Source organism: Sus scrofa, chromosome 9 (genome assembly GCF_054392235.1).
Source record: "Sus scrofa isolate SSC_HxYL_T2T_F1_AM1 chromosome 9, Sscrofa_HxYL_maternal_Yorkshire_Landrace_v2.0, whole genome shotgun sequence".
Classification (NCBI taxonomy): Eukaryota; Metazoa; Chordata; class Mammalia; order Artiodactyla; family Suidae; genus Sus; species Sus scrofa.
Window position 1 is genome coordinate 39,273,021 of NC_139391.1, and position 6,374 is coordinate 39,279,394.

The window sequence follows — 6,374 nt, forward strand, 5'->3', positions numbered from 1 at the left end:
TTTTCATTTAGTTTATTGATTGCTCTAAGGAGAGTTGACTTCATTATAAGAATAATTTGGCCCAGCTAAGCATGAGATAGCTCTCCATCTACTGAGATCCTATTCTGTGTTCTTTATTACTAGCGTTTAAAAATTTTTCTCCACAGAAATCTAGAGAATTCTTTTTTATCATTATAGTTGATTAACAATTTTCAGCCAATTCTTAGATAAGTAAATTCTTAATCACTTTACAGTTTCTCTTGACATCGTGAATAGTATCTTACTTTCATTATAGTTTCCAGTTGGTTATTATTGGTATAGAAAAATTAAAGTAATATCTGTGATATCTTATTTTTGGTAAACTTGAACTCTTTTATTAGTTCTAATTGTTTCTCTGTTGATTATTGTGATCACTCTAGAGAGATGATCTCTTCTGAAAATCATGGCAGTTTTATGTTTTCTTTTCCAATCCTTACATCTCTTGCTTCTTGCCTTTCCCTATAGTGTTGGCCAGTACGATGATAAACAGCAGTCGTGATAATGGTTATTCTGGTCTTGTCTTGTCTTGAAAATATGAAGAAGATAAATTCCTAAAATTTTTTTTAAATTGTGAAATTCTAAGAATGAAAGAGCTCTGAACGGTGAAACAATGGAGATAAGAAAATAAACCAAGACAAATTATCATGCAATTTTTAAACAAAGATGAAATTCTAAAACTTACTGAGAAAAAGATCATATATAAGCTGAGGAACAAGAATCATACTGATAGTACACTTCTCAACAGCAAAACTAGTTGCAAAGAGACAATGAAAAAACATTTTTAAAGTATTGAAGGCGGAGTTCCTGTTGTGGCGCAGCAGAAACAAATCTGACTAGGAACCATAAGGTTGCAGGTTCGATCCCTGGTCTCGATCAGTGGGTTAAAGATCCAGCGTTGCCGTGAGCTATGGTGTAGGTCACAGACTCGGCTCAGATCTGGCATGGCTGTGGCTGTGGCTTAGGCCAGCAGCTGAAGCTCCGATTAAACCCCCAGCCTGGGAACCTCCATATGTCTCGGGTGTGGCCCTAAAAAATAAAAAAATTAAAAAAAGTTAAAAATAAAGTATTGAAGAAAAGACCACTGAACCACTAATTTTAAATCCAACCAGTCATTCAAATATCATAGCATAAAAAGTATCCTCAAGCATACAAGACTTCACATTAGAATTGCTCTTGGAAGGAGTTTCTGTTGTGGCTCAGTGGTATTGAACCCAACTAGTATCCATGAGGATGCAGGTTCAATCCCTGATCTGAGTGGGTTAAGGATCCAGCATTGCCGTGAGCTATGGTGTAGGTCACAGAAGAGGCTCGGATCCGAAGTTGCTGTGGCTGCGGCTCCCCTAGCCTGGGAACTTCCATATGCTGTAGTAGAGGCCATAAAAAGCAAAAAAACGAACAAATAAAAATTGCTCTTGGAGGAAGCACTCAAATAAAAAGGGTAACTCAGGAGGATGCTGCAAAAAAAGTGGGAGCACAAGGACAAACTTTATTATAGGAGTTTTCTTAAAGCTAGAAAAAAAAGGAAAAAATATATCTATAAGAACCCCAAAGAGACTAGAGCATAGAAAATTTGATGCCTGTGAGTTGAACAACCCCTAGACTATAAAGATAGTGCATGAAACAGAAATTCAGAGCAATTTGTACATATCTAGAGAAAGGTTTCTCAGCATTAGAGGTGTGGTGGAAGGGAGGGAAGGAATCTGGGTGATTTTAAAGAAGGGTCAGTGTGTATACATACATTTTCTTTGAGATGCAGTCCCTGGAGTTTATGAGAATTCCAAGGTTAAGAACCGCTGTTTGTTTTAGAGAAATACTGCAACATCGAAAATATCAAAGAAGATGTACAGATGGCCAGTAGGCACATGAAAATATACTTGGTATTGCTAATTATTAGAGAAATGCAAATTAAAACTACAATGAAGTACAACCTCACACCAGTCAGAATGGTCATCATTAATAAGTCTACAAATAACAAATGCTGCAGAGGGTGTGGAGAAAAGGGAACTCTCCCACACTGACGGTGGGAATGTAAATTGGTACAACCTCTATGGAAAACAGTACAGAGGTACCTCAGAAAGCTAAAAATAGAACTACCATCTGATCCAGCAATCCCACTCCTGGGCACATATCCAGACAAAGCTTTCATTAAAAAGCTTCATGCACCCCTGCGTTCATTGCAGTGCTACTCACAATAGCCAAAACATGGAAAAACCTAAATGGCTATCAACAGATGTATAGATTAAGAAGATGTGGTGCATATCCACAATGAAATATTACTCAGCCATAAAAAAGAACAAAATAATGCTTTTTGCAACAACATGGGTACAACCAGAAATTCTCATGCTAAGTCAGAAAGAGAAAGACAAGTACTGTGTGATATCACTTATACGTGGAATATAAAATGGGCACAAATGGGAGTTCCCATCACGGCTCAGTGGAGGTGAACCCGACTAGTATCTCTGAGGATACAGGTTTGATCTCTGGCCTCACTCAGTGGGTTAAGGACCTGGCGTTGTGGTGAGCTGTGGTGTAGGTCGGAGACATGGCTCAAATCCTACGTGGCGGTGACTGTGGTGTAAGCAGACAACTATAGCTCCCATTCGACCCCTAGCCTGGGAACTTCCATGTGCCATGTGTGCAGCCCTAAAAAGATGAAAATAAATAAAATGGGCACAAATGAACCTATCTACAAAACAGAAACATACTCATGGACATAGAGAACAGACTTGTGGTTGCCAAGGGGGAGGGGGAGAGAGTGGGATGGACAGGGAGTTTGGGGTTAGTAGATACAAACGGTAAAGTCATACTGTATAGAACAGGAAACTATATCCAATTTTCTGGGACAGACTATGATGGAAAATAATATTTTTTTTTTAATTTTTTGGCTTTTTGGCTTTTAGGGCCGCACCCACGGCATATGGTAGTTCCAGGCTAGGGATCTAATCAGAGCTGTAGCCGCCGGCCTACACCACAGCCACAGCAACGCGGGATCTGAGCTGCATCTGCAACCTACACCACAGCTCACAGCAACGCCAGATCCTTAACACACTGAGCAAGGCCAGGGACCGAACCCACGTCCTCACGGATGTTTGTTGTTAACTGCTGAGCCATGATGGGAACTCCGAAAATAATATTTTAAAAGAATGTATGTATATGTATATGTATAACTGAGTCACTTTGTTGTATAGAAAAAATCAGCACAACATTGTAAATCATCCTTACTTTAATAAAAATTTAAAAAATTTAAAAAACCAAAACCAGAAAACCCCAAAAATATTAATACATTAAAGATAAATTACATAAGTTCAGCTAAAACAATAACGAGCCCCCCAAGTAATACAGGCAATCCATGGGTACAAGGTCCAGTTCCATTGCTGCCTGTTCTCAATCACTTATGTTTCCTTTACACACTGAGTCAGCTAAGTCCATTTCTCATTTCTCCTGCAAATGAAAATCCTTCCACAGAATTTGCCTCTGGGCAAAGCAGCAGGACATCGTGAAGACTTTACACGGAGGGCCTGGTTTGAAATATGGCTGCACTGCTAGCATTGTGGCCTTGGGTAAGTTGTTTAAACTCCCCTGGCTTTATTTTCCTCCTCTTCCAAATCAAAATAATAGTAGGTGCAAGGAGTAAATGTAACAGCCTAGTGTAGAGTCTTCTACATGCACTAATTTTCATTGTTTCACACCAATCAAGAGACTATGTAAATGATTTACCTTCCATGCTTTTGTTCTCAAAGTCATTGATTCAAGCTTTGCCACTTTGTACTTTTCCAGGAGGAGAGCAGGTCCTGCCGAAGAAGTGGTTGGATTCACACTGCACCATCCCTACTTTCCAGGCACTATCTACGCATATGGCTGACAGTTACTTGGCAGGTCCTTATCGAAAGACAGCCTTAATGGTTGAGATTTCTAGCTTTATTTTGCTTTAAATAATTAGACGTTATGACAAGGAAAAATTAGAAGAAGAAATCACATTCATTTCTGATCAAATAAAGATTGCATAAAGCCATGCCAGAATGGCTTGGATGGATGCCAGTGTTCAGAAGCTAGGGCTATATTGCATGTAACAGCCTGGCCACCATGGCAGGCTGGAAGATGCCCAACTCTTTACGGCTATACTCGAATGCTCTCTGACGCTAAACAGATGGCCTCTAGTCATACCGACAACCTCTCTTCAACACAGGCCACTGGCAAAAGTCCATGCCACATGTTGTCAATGAGAAAACCAAGGGCTAGGTGGTTATGAGTATTACCTATGGCTCAAGCCTGTCATAAATAATCCTGGAAGATAGTCACAAAAACCTACTGGTTATTACCTTTGATGCACTTGTTACCATGACCTCTAGAAAAGAGCCCTTGCAAAAGGAAAAAATCTCCAAGTTATTCTTTCCACCATGTGGCAATTCTAATCCTTGGCACCACATGCTGAATATTAAGCTTAATTAATTTCATCTCCACATCACCAACATACTTCCCCCCATGGTCTTACACAGTTGATGGTCACTTTCAAGAAATATTTTTGGAGTTCCCGTCGTGGCGCAATGGTTAACGCATCCGACTAGGAACAATGAGGTTGAGGGTTCGGTCCCTGCCCTTGCTCAGAGGGTTAACGATCCGGCGTTGCCGTGAGCTGTGGTGTAGGTTGCAGACGTGGCTCGGATCCCACGTTGCTGTGGCTCTGGTGTAGGCCGGTGGCTATAGCTCCGATTCGACCCCTAGCCTGGAAACCTCCACATGCCGTGGGAGCGGCCCAAGAAATAGCAAAAAGACAAAAAAAAAAAAAAAAGAAATATTTTCCAAGATACTTCTACAAATGCTTATTGAGCACTAACTCTGTGTTGGGATTTATGCTACATATTAATGACATTGAAATAAGGAAGACATAAGCCCTGTATTCAGTTATCACTGGTGTAAAAAATCTGATTTTTTCAAATAATGGAAAGTCCCACAAGGGTTCCTAGAGAGTGGTTCCCATCAAATTACATGCAATAATGATTTTAAAGCGTTATTTCTGGGCTCCAATCTCAAAAGTAGGTTTGTAGGTCTGAAGCAGTCCTTGATTCTGTTGACTGGTTGGTTGGTTTTGTGAAAAAGTAAAATTCAGGAGATTCCTTTGTGACTTAGTGGAAATGAATCTGACTAGTATCCATGAGGAGGTGGGTTGGATCCCTGGCCTCGCTCAGTGGGTTAAGGATCCAGCGTTGCTGTGAGCTGTGGTGTAGGTCGAAGACATGTCTCAGATCTGGCATTGCTGTGGCTGTGGTGTAGGCCAGCAGCTACAGCTCCGATTTGACTCCTAGCCTGGGAATCTCCATATGCCACAAATGTCGCCCTAAAAAAAAAAAAAAGAAAAATTCAGTTGACACGACTTTGGGGTTTAGAAAGTAGTAACCTAAGCACTCAAAATCTAGTCTTTCCTTTTTTTCCTCAAGATTTCTTCTTCTATCTATCCTCTTTCTACTCTTATTCATTGGAATGCCCCTAGAAAGCCCTAATTAAGAAGAAAAACAAAAACCTCCAGCTTAAGTGTAGCGTGGAAGATCCTTTGTCTACTTAAGCACACAACCATCGTTTCCCACATGCAGGAGGGAGCTTGGCACCATGAACACTCTGCACCCAGAGACAACCCCTTTCCTGTAGTTCCCCCTGTGACCTGGCACCCCCTCTGCATGCCCATGGCTCAGCCAGCTCGAGCTCACTGCTTCTCTACGTAGCGTTAAAAGGACCCCAAGTGACCAGAGCCCCCAATGCAACAGACATCAGGGATGCTGTTGGACCCTGTTCCCCTTGAGCCAAAGGCTCAAAGGAGTGAAGTGAAGGGAGTTTGTCTAATGACTGCAACGATGCTTGTCAACCCTCCTTCCTTCTGAAAATGCAACAAAGAACCTCCTCCTCTTCCTGTTTCTGAAACACCAAGCCCTCCAGTGACTCAGGATTTTCACCAAGTGTAGTTTCGTGATTTGTGCCCAAACACTATCAAAATAGGAATTACAATAAAACCAAAGTCCATTTCCTTGTGAATCAAAGTTTACTACAAATAGGACAAGGCTCCAGCACGTCAAGACAAGTCTATTTGCATGCATGCCGAGCTCCTGGGCAACTCTCAGTCACAGGTGGAGCTGTAGGGTGGGCAGCTGTGCTGCTTTTTTTGAACTACCTCTTCTCTAATTTGGTAGCAAAGCAACTTGAATGAATGAATGAGTGAGTGAATGAAGACATGGAGAAGATAATAAGGAGATAGAACAGAATTGTAAATGGAAGAGAAAAAACGGCAAGAAAGAGAGACCACTCAGAATTTTAGGCAACTCAAAGAAACAAAGGGAAAAAATCTGCCTCCAAATACAGAGCAGTTA